Consider the following 16,318-nt stretch of genomic DNA (forward strand, 5'->3'; position numbering starts at 1 on the left):
TCTAGCACATAGGGTAAATAGATTAGCACGTGGAGAAAACAGCGTAGAACATGGGTAGATTTTAGCATGGGGAGAATCTGTTTTAGTGCATCAGGAAAAATTTTGTGCGATGGGGGGATTTGTGAATTTTTTGTGTTTTGCTGTCATGGTTTTTTTTGATGTGTCCAATATGATTGTTGATATAACTTGTTTTGATTTGTGATATTTCAAGTTATGCATAGATATTAATGTGTTGGTTTGATCAAAACATGATTTGTTTTTACACTTTGATTCAAGTTCAATGTGTGAAGCCTGATTTGTGTTACAAGCTGATATGGGTTGGAAACTTAAGTTGTTTTCCAAGCTAATATGGGTGGGAAACTTGAGTTGTATTACAAGTTTATGTGATTTGGAGACTTGGATTGTTTTACAAGTTTTGATATGGTTTTTGATAACTTGAGTTGTGTTACAAGCTGATATGAAATGATAGGATGTTGAACTTGATGTAGATGAGAAAATCGTTTCATGTTGTTGATGTGATTTTGATTTCGATATCTTTGTTTTGATTTGGAAACTGATATTGGACTTGTTTTGCTGGTTGACAGGAGCGATTGGGCGTGGTTCAGTCGTGTGAGCGATTTCCTAGGCCTTGGACTCTGATACCACGGTTGACATAGGTCGACCTGGATATTATTGAGAGATGCGGGTTGACGTCCCTGTTGGATATGCCTCGATTCACTGTGAACCGGGGGTTACTTATAGCGCTCGCAGAGAGGTGGAAAAGCAACATGAACACCTTCCACTTTGCCATAGGTGAGATGATAGTCATGCCTAGTAACTTGCCTAATGTAACCTCAAAGACATACTTCTTAGGGTTGAGCCTGACTTGGAATTTCTCCAATCGATCAAAGATCTTTGTTAAGATGCTTAGATGTTCTGCTCTGGTGAATGACTTAGCTAGTAGATCGTCCACGTAATCTTTCATAAATGTGTGCATCATGTCATGAAAGATTGTTGTCATTGCTCTTTGATAAGTGGCCCCTGCATTCTTTAAGCCAAAAGGCATAACATTCCAATAGTACGTTCCCCAAGGACAGGTGAATGCGGTTTTATCTTGATCTTCTGGGGCTATTTTGATTTGATTATAGCCTGAGAAACTGTCCATTAGTGAGAGAATTGCATGGCCTACTGTGAGATCTACAATTATGTCGATACTGGGCAGAGGAAAGTCATCTTTTGGACAAGCTTTGTTGACATATCTGAAGTCAATGCATATTCTGATACTACCATCTGGTTTTGATACTGGAACGATGTTGGAAATCCATTCTGCATAGTCAATGGGTCAGATCAATCCGACATCTAATAGTTTCTTTAGTTCAGTTTTGACCATGAGTGCCACCTATAGATTCATTTTTCGTAGCTTTTGTTTGACTGGCTTAACTCCTGAAGAGATGGACAAGTGATGCATGATCAAGTGTGGATCTACTCTGGGCATATCGACATATGACCAAGAAAAGTTAATTTTCTTTTCTTTAAAGAAAACGATGAATGCTGACCTTTCCTCATCTGTCAAAGATTCTGCAAGGTGTACGCTTTTGACTGCTTCTGTGGTACCAATGTTGATTGATTGAGTGGGCTCAATCAATATGGGTGATCCCTCATGAAAGTGCTCAAGAAGAGTGTCAAGTTTCCCATCGTTAGGCACCTTAAAAAGGTTTTCACCCTCAGATGCATCCTTTATTTTTACCTTTTTGTGATCTAGAGCTGCCATTGACTGGTTTTCAGCATCAGATCTTTTATTTGGTTTATTTTTGCGACTAAGAGACTTGGCACTCCCTGATTGGCAAACATCGTTACTTTGTTCACTGGTAGAGCCTGTTTCCAGATTTACAGTACATAGGTAGTGGATAATAGATTCATCATCTGGGAAAATTGGTATATCATGGATTTCAGGTTCATCCCAGTCGATGAGGTCAGGAAAGACAAGTGGTAAGGAATCATTAGGTGGATCAAGTTCTGCTACTGTAAGTGTCAAGATAGAGGTTTCATCATGATTGTTCTTGGTTTTAAAGAAGTCCAGTATTTCGTTGAGGTCTTCGATTGGGTGTGGTTCAGTCGCGTGAGTGATTTCCTAGGCCTTGGACTCTGATACCATGGTTGACATAGGTCGACTTGGATATTATTGAGAGATGCGGGTTGACGTCCCTATTGGATATGCCTCGATTCACTGTGAACCGGGGGTTACTTATAGCACTCGCAAAGAGGTGGCACAGCAACATGAACACCTTCCACTTTGCCACGGGTGAGATGACAGTCATGCTAGAGGAATGTTACAAGATTCTACGCATACCAGTAGTAGGTTCACTACTACCTTATGAGCAGTCGGAGGAGGGTGGCATAGAGGCACTTCATCGTATATTCCATGACAAGACAGTATGCGGATATGATATCTCTTCGCAGGAGTTCTTGGACTCGGATTATGCACTGCTTCCATCGATACTGGCAGGGTTTATAGGTGGATTCTTTTGTCCTGATCGTAGGTCAAAGGGATTCTCTGTGGGATGGGGGTTGGTGTTAGAGGACATGGTTACACAGGGCCCCAGGTTTGCGTGGGGATCGGCTATGCTAGCCCATTTGTACAGGGAGTTGCATGAGGTGGTATTTCTAGGTTATAGAAGTTTGTCAGCTGGCGTGACGCTCTTATAGGTATGGTGCTAGGAGCACATTCCAGCAGCTAGGCCATTAGCAGATAGAGATAGGCCCGTTGGACGTGCCTATGCCTATGGGTATAGGGGTCTAGTTGTCTAGCGAAAGTTGGGCAAACTAGAGCATTGGAGGAGAGTGCTGGATGACATTGATACGGTCACATGGCGACCATATACTGGGTGTGAGGTATGGGTAGAGGATGGGCTGGAGATGCCCTATGTGTTTATGATGAGATACCTGATTGGGAGGACCCCATTTGTTATTGAGAGGGTCGTGGTGACCAGAGTTTTGCGACAGTTTGGTCGATAGCAGGGTATACCTCAGGGGGCCTATTTGTATGCACGGTGGAGGAAGGACATACTAGATTGGGGCTCAACCATTGATAGTGTGGTGGCAATGGAGGAGTTTGTTAGTTTGGCAGGCCAGATATGGGATTATGCCCCAGAGATTTTGGATGCAGGCATGACAAATGAGTTCGCGAGATTGTTTGTTGTACGGGCAGTGGCCAGGATATCGGATCCAGAGGAGATGTGGCCATCATTTGATGACGATGATGAGGGAGGTGGAGATGGTGGAGGAGGACAACAAGGGAGAGGAGATAGAGGGAGGAGGGGAGATAGAGGGAGGGGAGGAGATAGAGGTTCGGAGAGAGCAGTTAGACGGGCGGTGATGGATAGGGGGAGAGGCAGTTTGGCCATTGGAGCAGGTGGAGAGGGGAGGGTGGGACAGGTTCTAGCTGCAATGGGGGGGACTGACGAGGCAATATGGCTAGCTCAGAGGAGGAGGATGGATGTGCTCCCACCTCTAGCATCGAGGACAGGCAGAGTTAGAGGGAATGCCCCTGCACAGGTACCGCTACGGGTTCGGATCCCCACTCATGTTGAGGATGCACAGATTCAGACCCTGTAGGTGACTGCACAACAGCTACAGGAATAGGTATTGACATATCAGTGATAGATTGCGTAGTTGACCACTGAGGGAGACATGGAGATAGAGTGGCGGGGTCGAGCGGAGGAGCTTGTAGAGAGTAGTGGCGGGTGGTCTGATGAGAGACACCCTGAGAGAGCTATCTTTGAGAACTCAGGAGGCGGAGTACTACTGTTGGCACTATGAGGCTGTGGTACCTAGGGATCACTGAGTATAGAGCTTCACACAGTTGAGATCTAGTCGATCTTGAGATACTGGGTCATGGTCCGAGAGCCGAGGTGTGACATGGCCATCGAGACAGGATCCCCCTGGAGATCCAGGGGTGGGGACATCTGGAGCCAAACCATCTCCGTCAGGGGATAGCCATACTTGAGAGACGTGGTCTCTATTTGTATTTTGATCATTGTATTCTTTGTACTGGACACAAAGATGATAGATTTTGTACATTTTGATTTTTTTTGGAGATATATATATATATATACGACATCATTATCTTTGATCATGTGGTGTGTTATATGGATGTATGTGCTGATGTGTTCTTTTCTTTACATTATGATGATGCAATGCTTAAATATATGATATAATGTATGATGCAGGATGTATGCTTTGATATGTTTGTGAGATGTTTTTTAAAAAAAATGACATGTATGATAATGATATGCAACTAATTATGAAATGACATGCAACTAATTGTAAAATGATATGCAACTATGTTAAAATGATATGCAGCTATTTGTAAAATGATATGCAACTAATTATTTTTTGGTAGCATCCTCATTTTGTATTTGCCATCCGATATAGCCACATGTTGTTTGCTTTCTTTGTAGGTATCATCATTGAGCATTGATTTGTTTAGGATATGTTGAAAATTTATACAAGCACAATGGTATAATTGAACCATAATGACATGAGAAAAATTTATATGATATTTGATTTTGCAAGATAGCACAAGCGTCAAGGTATTATTGAACCAGGATGACCTGAGTGCGGATTGCGTAAATAGACAAGATTAAATCATTTGTATGCGTGAAGTGGAATCATGCTGTCAGTGATATTTGATGTATCACGTCCCGAGGAAAGTATCCACAAAGTACAAGTGATCACCTGCCAGACAGAAGACTAAGAAAATATTGGAGTTTCTGCATGATCTCTAGCTGTGAAGCATTTTAGTGAGAAAAGGGAGAGAATCCAATAATTTAAAAAGTTCAATAATGCAAAAATAGTCAAGATTTTATGCGATAATGCAACATGTAGTACTTCAGAAAATCATCCATCCTTTGTATTTTTGTGTTTCTTTGTTTTGCTTTGCAATGAAGTGTAGTTTTGGTTGTTGGATGCAATGTTTCTTTGTTTTTCTTCTACTTTTGACATCTTGAACATTTGCAAGTTTTGACGATTTATTGCCCCTAGCTAAGTGTGCCTCTTGATGTGAATATGTACAGTGATTTCCAAGCCATGGTGGAATGTGGTAAGAGGATATATATGGATAAACCAGGATAGTGACTACGCTAAGTATGTCCTGAATGGATATATGCTAAGTGTCGGGCGATGGCCGATAGTGTTTTAAAGATACGAATAAAATGGTATTGAGATAGATAGAGGAGCCATTCTTTCACAATAGCGCCTGTTACCATTTTTTTACTAGTTGCTTTTATTGTACTTTGTTATTTGCTTTTTCTAGATTTTTTGATTTTTTGCTTGTTTTGGATTTTTCCGTGCACTAGGCTTCTTAAGTGTAGTACTTTTTTAGGTGGATGCTGTTAGTTGGTTCATCGAGCACATCTCCTTCTGAAATTGTTAGCTGATAGGCACCTGATCCATAGACTGAGATGATGACATAGGGACCCAACCAGTTAGGTTCAAATTTCCCTTTCTTTTCTCGATCTTGCTGATTTCTTGGATTTTCTTTGAGGACTAGGTCACCAACTTTGAAGTGGCGAGGGATGACCTTGTGATTGTAGCTCCTGCACATGCGTTGTTGATATGCTTTGAGATGAGTGTAAGCATGCTGACGTCTTTCATCTAAAAGTTCGAGTTCTTGCAGTCGGTTAACTCGATACTCTTCATCTGGGATTAAACCTTTCAAAGAGACTCTGAGAGATGAGATTTCTACTTCCAGGGGTAAAATGGCCTCTGATCCATATACCAATGAGTATGGTGTTGCTCCTATAGGTGTGTGGATACTGGTTCTGTATGCCCAAAGTGCTAGATTAAGTTGTACATGCCAATCTTTGCCTGTATCATTCACTATTTTCTTTAGGATCTTTAGTATTGTCTTATTAGATGCTTCTGCTTGACCATTTTCCTATGGGTAGTATGGTGTAGAGAACCGATGTTGGATTTTGAATTTTTCACATAGTTCTTGTACATCTTGGTTTTTGAAAGGCCGTCCATTATCTGTGATGATTGAACTTGGAATACCATATCTGCAGATTAGATAATTTAGGATAAAGGAGGCAATTTGTTTCCTAGTTACTGTGGTCATGGGAACTGCTTCTATCCACTTGGTAAAGTATTCTATTGCAGTTATAATGAACTTGTGTCCATTTGAAGATGAAGGATAAATTTTGCCAACTAAGTCTAGTCCCCACTGACAAAAGGGCCACGATGTTGTAAATGGCTGTAGTTCCTGTGTTGGTGCATGTATCAGATTGCCATGGATCTGGCATTTAGGACATTTCTTAGCGAAGTGATATGAATCTTTCTCCATTGTAGGCTAGTAGTATCCCATCCTTAGAAGCTTTTTAGCAAGAGTAGTACCACTTGAATGTGTGCCACAAATACCTTCGTGAAGCTCATGTAAAGGGGAATCAGAATCATTACGATCAAGGCAATGAAGAAGAGTACCATCTAGACCTTGACGGTACAAAGTATCAGCAGTAAGGGTATAACGGGCAGCTTGTTGGATAAAGTTACATTTCTAGTTACGGGATTGGTCAATGGGTAAGATATTGTTCTTAAGGTAGTCGTATATTGGTCCATATAACAGAGAATCTGAACCAGTCAAGGCATAGATAACATGGGATTCAGAGTGGTCATAAGCTGGGGAGAACAGTTGCTCTACCAGGAACTCGTAACGACTCTATTGCTTTGGAATTTGTAGTAATGAAGCAATAGTAGTCGTGGCATCGACTGCTTTGTTGTTCAGCCTTGGTTTTTGCTTGAAGGTGATATGCATAAAACATTGTTTAAGTCATCCACCATTCGCTTGTAGGGTAGCAACTTGTCATCCTTTGTTTGACAGTCGTTGTTGATTTGATTGATGACTAGTTGTGAGTCTCCGTAGACCTTTAACTCTGTGATTTTCCATTTTACGGCCATTTTGATGCCTACAACCAATGCCTCATATTCATCCACATTATTTGTACATGGGAACATAAGCCTATATGATCTTGGTATAGTGTGTCCTTCAAGAGTGATGAATAGAATTCCAGCACCTGAACCAAGTTGTGTGTAGGATCCATCAAAGTATAGGGTCCATTATTTGGTAGAAATAGCAAGAACGTCCCTATCCAAAAATTCAATCTCCATAGTTTGTGTTCCCGGTAGAGGTGCTTCAGCGAGCTGATCTGCAATTGCTTGTCCTTTGATGGCTCATCTTTCTGTGTATTGGATGTCAAATTCACTAAGAATCATGACCCATTTAGCCAATCTGCCTGTAAGAGCTGCCTTGCTGAGTAGATATTTGAGGGGATCAATTTTTGCCACTAGCTTAATTGTGTGTGCTAGCATATAATGTCGGAACTTCTAAGATGCAAAGACCACTATTAGGCAAGCCTTTTCAATGAATGTATAGTTGATTTCATAGCCATTCAATGTCCTACTGATATAGTATATGGCTCATTCTTTTCCTTGTTGATCTTCTTGTGCCAATAGTGCCCCCAACGATATATCTATTGTTGAGATATATAGGATAAGTGGCTTTCCTGCGACTAGTGGTACTAGAACTGGTGGATTCATAAGGTACTGTTTGATTTGGTAAAAAGATTCTGCACACTTGGTCTCCCATTTGAATGGTATATTTTTGTGTAGTAAATGGTTAAATGGTAGACTTTTATCTACTAGCTGAGCGATGAATCACCTGATTGATTGAAGTCATCCTTGTAGAGGTCTGAGTTGACTGATATTCATTGGTGGTGGCATTTCCATAATGGCTTGTACTTTTGCTGGATCTACTTCAATACCTTTAGCTAAGACTATGTAGCATAGTAACTTGCCTAATGTAACCTCAAAGACACACTTCTTAGGGTTGAGCCTGACTTGGAATTTCTCCAATTGATCAAAGATCTTTGTTAAGATGCTTAGATGTTCTGCTCTGGTGAATGACTTAGCTAGTAGATCATCCACGTAATCTTCCATAAATGTGTACATCATGTCATGAAAGATTGTTGTCATTGCTCTGTGATAAGTGGCCCCTGCATTCTTTACGCCAAAAGGCATAACGTTCCAACAGTACGTTCCCTAAGGACAAGTGAATGCGGTTTTATCTTGATCTTCTGGGGCTATTTTGATTTGATTATAGCCTGAGAAACTGTCCATTAGTGAGAGCATTGCATGGCCTACTATGAGATCTACAATTATGTCGATACTGGGTAGAGGAAAGTCATCTTTTGGACAAGCTTTGTTGACATATCTGAAGTCAATGCATATTCTGATACTACCATCTGGTTTTGATACTGGAACGATGTTGGAAATCCATTCTGCATAGTCAATGGGTCGGATCAATCCGACATCTAATAGTTTCTTTAGTTCAGTTTTGACCATGAGTGCCACCTATAGATTCATCTTTCGTAGCTTTTGTTTGACTGGCTTAACTCCTGAAGAGATGGACAACTGATGCATGATCAAGTGTGGATCTACTCTGGGCATATCGGCATATGACCAAGCGAAGTTAATTTTCTTTTCTTTAAAGAAAACGATGAATGCTGACCTTTCCTCATCTATCAGATATTCTACAAGGTGTATGTTTTTGACTGCTTCTGTGGTACCAATGTTGATTGATTGAGTGGGCTTAATCAATATGGGTGATCGCTCATGAAAGTGCTCAAGAAGAGTGTCAAGTCTCCCATTGTTAGGCACCTTAAAAAGGTTTTCACCCTCAGATGCGTCCTTTATTTTTACTTTTTTGTGATCTAGAGCTGCCATTGACTGGTTTTCAGCATCAGATCTTTTATTTGGTTTATTTTTGCGACTAAGAGACTTGGCACTCCCTGATTGGCAAACATCGTTACTTTGTTCACTGGTAGAGCCTGTTTCTAGATTTACAGTACATAGATAGTGGATAATAGATTCAACGTCTGGGAAAATTGGTATATCATGGATTTCAGGTTCATCCCAGTCGATGAGGTCAAGAAAGACAAGTGGTAAGGAATCGTTAGGTGGATCAAGTTCTGCTACTTTAAGTGTCAAGATAGAGGTTTCATCATGATTGTTCTTGGTTTTAAAGAAGTCTAGTATTTTGTTGAGGTCTTCGATTGGGCGTGGTTCAGTCGCGTGAGTGATTTCCTAGGCCTTGGACTCTGATACCACAGTTGACATAGGTCAGCCTAGATATTATTGAGAGATGTGGGTTGACGTCCCTGTTGGATATGCCTCGATTCACTGTGAACCGGGGGTTACTTATAGCGCTCGCAGAGAGGTGGCACAGCAACATGAACACCTTCCACTTTGCCACGGGTGAGATGGTAGTCATGCCAGAGGACTGTTACAGGATTCTATGCATACCAGTAGTAGGTTCACTACTACCTTATGAGCAGTCGGAGGAGGGTGGCATAGAGGCACTTCGTCGTATATTCCATGACAAGACAGTATGCGGATATGAGATCTCTTCGCAGGAGTTCTTGGACTTGGATTATGCACCGCTTCCATCGGTACTGGTAGGGTTTATAGGTGGATTCTTTTGTCCTGATCGTAGGTCAAAGGGATTCTCTGTGGGATGGGGGTTGGTGTTAGAGGACATGGTTACACAAGGCCGCAGGTTTGCGTGGGGATCGGCTATGCTAGCCCATCTGTACAGGGAGTTGCATGAGCTGGTATTCTTAGGTTATGGAAGTTTGTCAGCTGGCATGACGCTCTTATAGGTATGGTGCTGGGAGCACATTCAGGCAGCTAGGCCATTAGCAGATAGAGATAGGTCCATTGGACGTGCCTATGCCTATGGGTATAGGGGTCTAGTTGTCTAGCGAAAGTTGGGCAAACTAGAGCATTGGAGGAGAGTGCTGGATGACATTGATACGGTCACATGGCGACCATATACAGGGTGTGAGGTATGGGTAGAGGATGGGCTGGAGATGCCCTATGTGTTTATGACAAGATACCTGATTGGGAGGACCCCATTTGTTATTGAGAGGGTCGTGGTGACCAGAGTTTTATGACAGTTTGGTCGACAGCAGGGTATACCTCAGGGGGGCTATTTGTATGCACAGTGGAGGCAGGACATACCAGATTGGGGCTCAACCATTGATAGTGTGGTGGCAATGGAGGAGTTTGTTAGTTTGGTAGGCCAGATATGGGATTATGCCCCGAAGATTTTGGATGTGGGCATGACAGATGAGTTCGCGAGATTGTTTGTCGCACGGGCAGTGGCCAGGATATCGGATCCAGAGGAGATGTGGCCATCATTTGATGATGATGATGAGGAGGGAGGTGGAGATGATGAGGATGATGGAGATGGTGGAGGAGGACAACGAGGGAGAGGAGATAGAGGGAGGAGGGGAGATAGAGGGAGGGGAGGAGATAGAGGTTTGGAGAGAGCAGTTAGACGAGCGGTGATAGATAGGAGGAGAGGCGGTTTGGCCATTGGAGCAGGTGGAGAGGGGAGGGTGGGAGAGGTTCTAGCTGCAATGGGGGGGACTGACGAGGTGATACGGCCAGCTCAGAGGAGGAGGATGGATGTGCTCCCACCTCTAGCACCGAGGACAGGCAGAGTTAGAGGGGATGCCCCTGCACAGGTACCGCTACGGGTTCGGATCCCCACTCATGTTGAGGATGCATAGATTCAGACCCTGTAGGTGACTGCACAATAGCTACAGGCATAGGTATTGACATATCAGTGATAGATTGCGCAGTTGACCACTAAGGGAGACATGGAGATAGAGTGGCGGGGTCGAGTGGATGAGCTTGCAGAGAGTAGTGGTGGGTGGTCCGATGAGAGACACCCTGAGAGAGCTATCTTTGAGAGCTCAGGAGGTGAAGTACTACCGTTGGCACTATGAGGCTGCAGTACCCAGGGATCACCGAGTACAGAGCTTCACACAGTTGAGATCTAGTCGATCTTGAGATACTGGGTCATGGTCCAAGAGCTGAGGTGTGACATGGCCATCGAGACAGGATCCCCCTGGAGATCCAGGGGTGGGGACATCTGGAGCCAAACCATCTCCGTCAGGGGATAGCCATACTTGAGAGATGGGTCTCTATTTGTATTTTGATCATTGTATTCTTTGTACTGGACACAAAGATGATAGATTTTGTACATTTTGATCATTTTTGGAGATATATATATATATATATATATATATATATACGACATCATTATCTTTGATCATGTGGTGTGTTATATGGATGTATGTGCTGATGTGTTCTTTTCTTTACATTATGATGATGCAATGCTTAAATATATGATATAATGTATGATGCAGGATGTATGCTTTGATATGTTTGTGAGATGTTTTTAAAAAAAAATGACATGTATGATAATGATATGCAACTAATTATGAAATGACATGCAACTAATTGTAAAATGATAATCAACTATGTTAAAATGATATGCAACTATTTGTAAAATGATATGCAACTAATTGTTTTTTGGTAGCATCCTCATTCTGTATTTGCCATCCGATATAGCCACATGTTGTTTGCTTTCTTTGTAGGTATCATCATTGAGCATTGATTTGTTTAGGATATGTTGAAAATTTATACAAGCACAATGGTATAATTGACCCATAATGACCTGAGAAAAATTTACATGATATTTGATTTTGCAAGATAGCACAAGCGTCAAGGTATTATTGAACCAGGACGATCTGAATGCGGATTGCGTAAACAGACAAGATTAAATCATTTGTATGCGTGAAGTGGAATCATGCTGTCAGTGATATTTGATGTATCACATCCCAAGGCAAGTATCCACACAGTACAAGTGATCACCTGCCAGACAGAAGACTAAGAAAATATTGGAGTTTCTCCATGATCTCTAGCTGTGAAGCATTTTAGTGAGAAAAGGGAGAGAATCCAATAATTTAAAAAGTTCAATAATGCAAAAATAGTCAAGATTTTATGCGATAATGCAACATGTAGTACTTCAGAAAATCATCCATCCTTTGTATTTTTGTGTTTCTTTGTTTTGCTTTGCGATGAAGTGTAGTTTTGGTTGTTGGATGCAATGCTTCTGATTTTTTCTTCTACTTTTGACATCTTGAACATTTGCAAGTTTTGACGATTTATTGCCCCTAGCTGAGTGTGCCTCTTGATGTGAATATGTACAGTGATTTCCAAGCCATGGTGGAATGTGGTAAGAGGATATATATGGATAAACCAGGATAGTGACTACGCTAAGTATGTCCTGAATGGATATATGCTAAGTGTCGGGCGATGGCCGATAGTGTTTTAAAGATACGAATAAAATGGTATGGAGATAGATAGAGGAGCCATTCTTTCACAATAGCACCTGTTACCATTTTTTTACTAGTTGCTTTTATTGTACTTTGTTATTTGCTTTTTCTAGATTTTTTGATTTTTTGCTTGTTTTGGCTTTTTCCGTGAACTAGGCTTCTTAAGTGTAGTACTTTTTTAGGTGGATGCTGTTAGTTGGTTCATCGAGCACATCTCCTTCTGAAATTGTTAGCTGATAGGCACCTAATCCATAGACTGAGATGATGACATAGGGACCCAACCAGTTAGGTTCAAATTTCCCTTTCTTTTCTCGATCTTGCTGATTTATTGGATTTTCTTTGAGGACTAGGTCACCAACTTTGAAGTGGCGAGGGGTGACCTTGTGATTGTAGTATGGTGTAGAGAACCGATGTTGGATTTTGAATTTTTCACATAGTTCTTGTACATCTTGGTTTTTGAAAGGCCGTCCATTATCTATGATGATTGAACTTGGAATACCATATCTGCAGATTAGATAATTTAGGATAAAGGAGGCAATTTGTTTCCCAGTTACTGTGGTCATGGGAACTGCTTCTATCCACTTGGTAAAGTATTCTATTGCAGTTATAATGAACTTGTGTCCATTTGAAGATGAAGGATGAATTTTGCCAACTAAGTCTAGTCCCCACTGACAAAAGGGCCACAATGTTGTAAATGGCTATATTTCCTGTGTTGGTGCATGTATCAGATTGCTTTGGATCTGGCATTTAGGACATTTCTTAGCGAAGTGATATGAATCTTTCTCCATTGTAGGCCAGTAGTATCCCATCCTTAGAAGCTTTTTAGCAAGAGTAGTACCACTTTAATGTGTGCCACAAATACCTTCCTGAAGCTCGTGTAAAGGGGAATTAGAATCATTACGATCAAGGCAATGAAGAAGAGTACCATCTAGACCTCGACGGTACAAAGTATCAGCAGTAAGGGTATAACGGGCAGTTTGTTGGATAAAGTTACATTTCTAGTTATGGGATTGGTCAATGGGTAAGATATTGTTCTTAAGGTAGTCGTATATTGGTCCATATAACAGAGAATCTGAACCAGTCAAGACATAGATAACATGGGATTCAGAGTGGTCATAAGCTAGGGTGAACAGTTGCTCTACCAGGAACTCGTAATGACTCTATTGCTTTGGAATTTGTAGTAATGAAGCAATAGTAGCCGTGGAATCGACTGCTTTGTTGTTCAACCTTGGTTTTTGCTTGAAGGTGATATGCATAAAATACTGTTTTAAGTCATCCACCATTCGCTTGTAGGGTAGCAACTTGTCGTCCTTTGTTTGACAGTCGTTGTTGATTTGATTGATGACTAGTTGTGAGTCTCTGTAGACCTTTAACTCTGTGATTTTCCATTCTACGGCCATTTTGATGGCTATAACCAATGCCTCATATTCAGCCACATTATTTGTACATAGGAACATAAGCCTATATGATCTTGGTATAGTGTGTCCTTCAAGAGTGATGAATAGAATGCCAACACCTGAACCAAGTTGTGTGTAGGATCCATCAAAGTATAGGGTCCATTATTTTTGTAGAAATAGCAAGAACGTCCCTATCCAGAAATTCAATCTCCATAGTTTGTTTTCCTGGTAGCGGTGCTTCAGCCAGCTGATCTGCAATTGCTTGTCCTTTGATGGCTCATCTTTCTATGTATTGGATGTCGAATTCACTAAGAATCATGACCCATTTAGCCAATCTGCCTGTAAGAGCTGCCTTGCTGAGTAGATATTTGAGGGGATCAATTTTTGCCACTAGCTTAATTGTGTGTGCTAGCATATAATGTCGGAACTTCTAAGATGCAAAGACCACTATTAGGCAAGCCTTTTCAATGAATGTATAGTTGAGTTCATAGCCATTCAATGTCCTACTGATATAGTATATGGCTCATTCTTTTCCTTGTTGATCTTCTTGTGCCAATAGTGCCCCTAGCGATATATCTGTTGTTGAGATATATAGGATAAGTGGCTTTCCTGCGACTAGTGGTACTAGAACTGGTGGATTCATAAGGTACTGTTTGATTTGGTAAAAAGATTCTGCACACTTGGTCTCCCATTTGAATGGTATATTTTTGTGTAGTAAATGGTTAAATGGTAGACTTTTATCGACTAGCTGAGCGATGAATCACCTGATTGATTGAAGTCGTCCTTGTAGAGATCTGAGTTGACTGATATTCTTTGGTGGTGGCATTTCCATAATGGCTTGTACTTTTGCTGGATCTACTTCGATACCTTTAGCTAAGACTATGTAGCGTAGTAACTTGCCTAATGTAACCTCAAAGACACACTTCTTAGGGTTGAGCCTGACTTGGAATTTCTCCAATCGATCAAAGATCTTTGTTAAGATGCTTAGATGTTCTGCTCTGGTGAATGACTTAGCTAGTAGATCGTCCACGTAATCTTCCATAAATGTGTGCATCATGTCATGAAAGATTGTTGTCATTGCTCTTTGATAAGTGGCCCCTACATTCTTTAAGCCAAAAGGCATAACGTTCCAACAGTACGTTCCCCAAGGACAGGTGAATGTGGTTTTATCTTGATCTTTTGGGGCTATTTTGATTTGATTATAGGCTGAGAAACCATCCATTAGTGAGAGCATTGCATGGCCTACTGTGAGATCTACAATTATGTCGATACTAGGGAGAGGAAAGTCATCTTTTGGACAAGCTTTGTTGACATATCTGAAGTCAATGCATATTCTGATACTACCATCTGGTTTTGATACTGGAACGATGTTGGAAATCCATTCTGCATACTCAATGGGTCGGATCAATCTAACATCTAATAGTTTCTTTAGTTCAGTTTTGACCATGAGTGCCACCTATAGATTCATCTTTCGTAGCTTTTGTTTGACTAGCTTAACTCCTGAAGAGATGGACAAGTGATGCATGATCAAGTGTGGATCTACTCTGGGCATATCGGCATATGACCAAGCAAAGTTAATTTTCTTTTCTTTAAAGAAAATGATGAATGCTAACCTTTCCTCATCTATCAGAGATTCTGCAAGGTGTATGTTTTTGACTGCTTCTGTGGTACCAATGTTGATTGATTGAGTGGGCTCAATCAATATGGGTGATCGCTCATGAAAGTGATCAAGAAGAGTGTCAAGTCTCCCATCGTTAGGCACCTTAAAAAGGTTTTCACCTTCAGATGCGTCCTTTATTTTTACTTTTTTGTGATCTAGAGCTGCCATTGACTGGTTTTCAGCATCAGATCTTTTATTTGGTTTATTTTTGCGACTAAGAGACTTGGCACTCCCTGATTGGCAAACATCGTTACTTTGTTCATTGGTAGAGCCTGTTTCCAGATTTACAGTACATAGGTAGTGGATAATAGATTCATCGTCTGGGAAAATTGGTATATCATGGATTTCAGGTTCATCCCAGTCGATGAGGTCAGGAAAGACAAGTGGTAAGGAATCGTTAGGTGGATCAAGTTTTGCTACTGTAAGTGTCAAGATAGAGGTTTCATCATGATTGTTCTTGGTTTTAAAGAATTCCAGTTCTTCGTCGAGGTCTTCGATGGTATTATCTTCCATGTAGACTTGTTCATAATGTTTTTGTTCGCTTTCCTTGGCATCATAGATGTTCTGTGGTCCAAATTCAAGAGGTCTATCTTTTGCATTATGCTTTTCCTGAGAAAAGGGTATGGTGTCAGTATCATTAGGGATATCTGTAGTAGCATTTGAGCAAGTACCCCATTCATATTCATTGGAATTAGTCTCTGAGGCATCATCCCAGATTCTATTAGTGCTGTAAATAAGTATGTTGTATGGTGAAAACAAATCTTTGATGATGGATACCATTTTGATAGTTTTTGTTGATTCGGTGTCAGATCCTGCTTCTACTTTCTGTATTTGTTCATAGACTGTGCCTCCTCTGGGAGAAATAATGGTATCCTGAGATGATCTTATTTGTTCTTGGCATAGTGGATTTTGAATATGAGCTACTGCTGCAGATATGGCCTTCTTGTGGCTTAGAAGCTTTTCCTGATGTAACTTTTGTTCTTGACGTTCCCGTGCCTTATGGATTGTTTCTGCTGACTCAAAGAGTGCTTCCTGCCAGG

Source organism: Cryptomeria japonica, chromosome 2 (assembly GCF_030272615.1).
Source record: "Cryptomeria japonica chromosome 2, Sugi_1.0, whole genome shotgun sequence".
Classification (NCBI taxonomy): domain Eukaryota; kingdom Viridiplantae; phylum Streptophyta; class Pinopsida; order Cupressales; family Cupressaceae; genus Cryptomeria; species Cryptomeria japonica.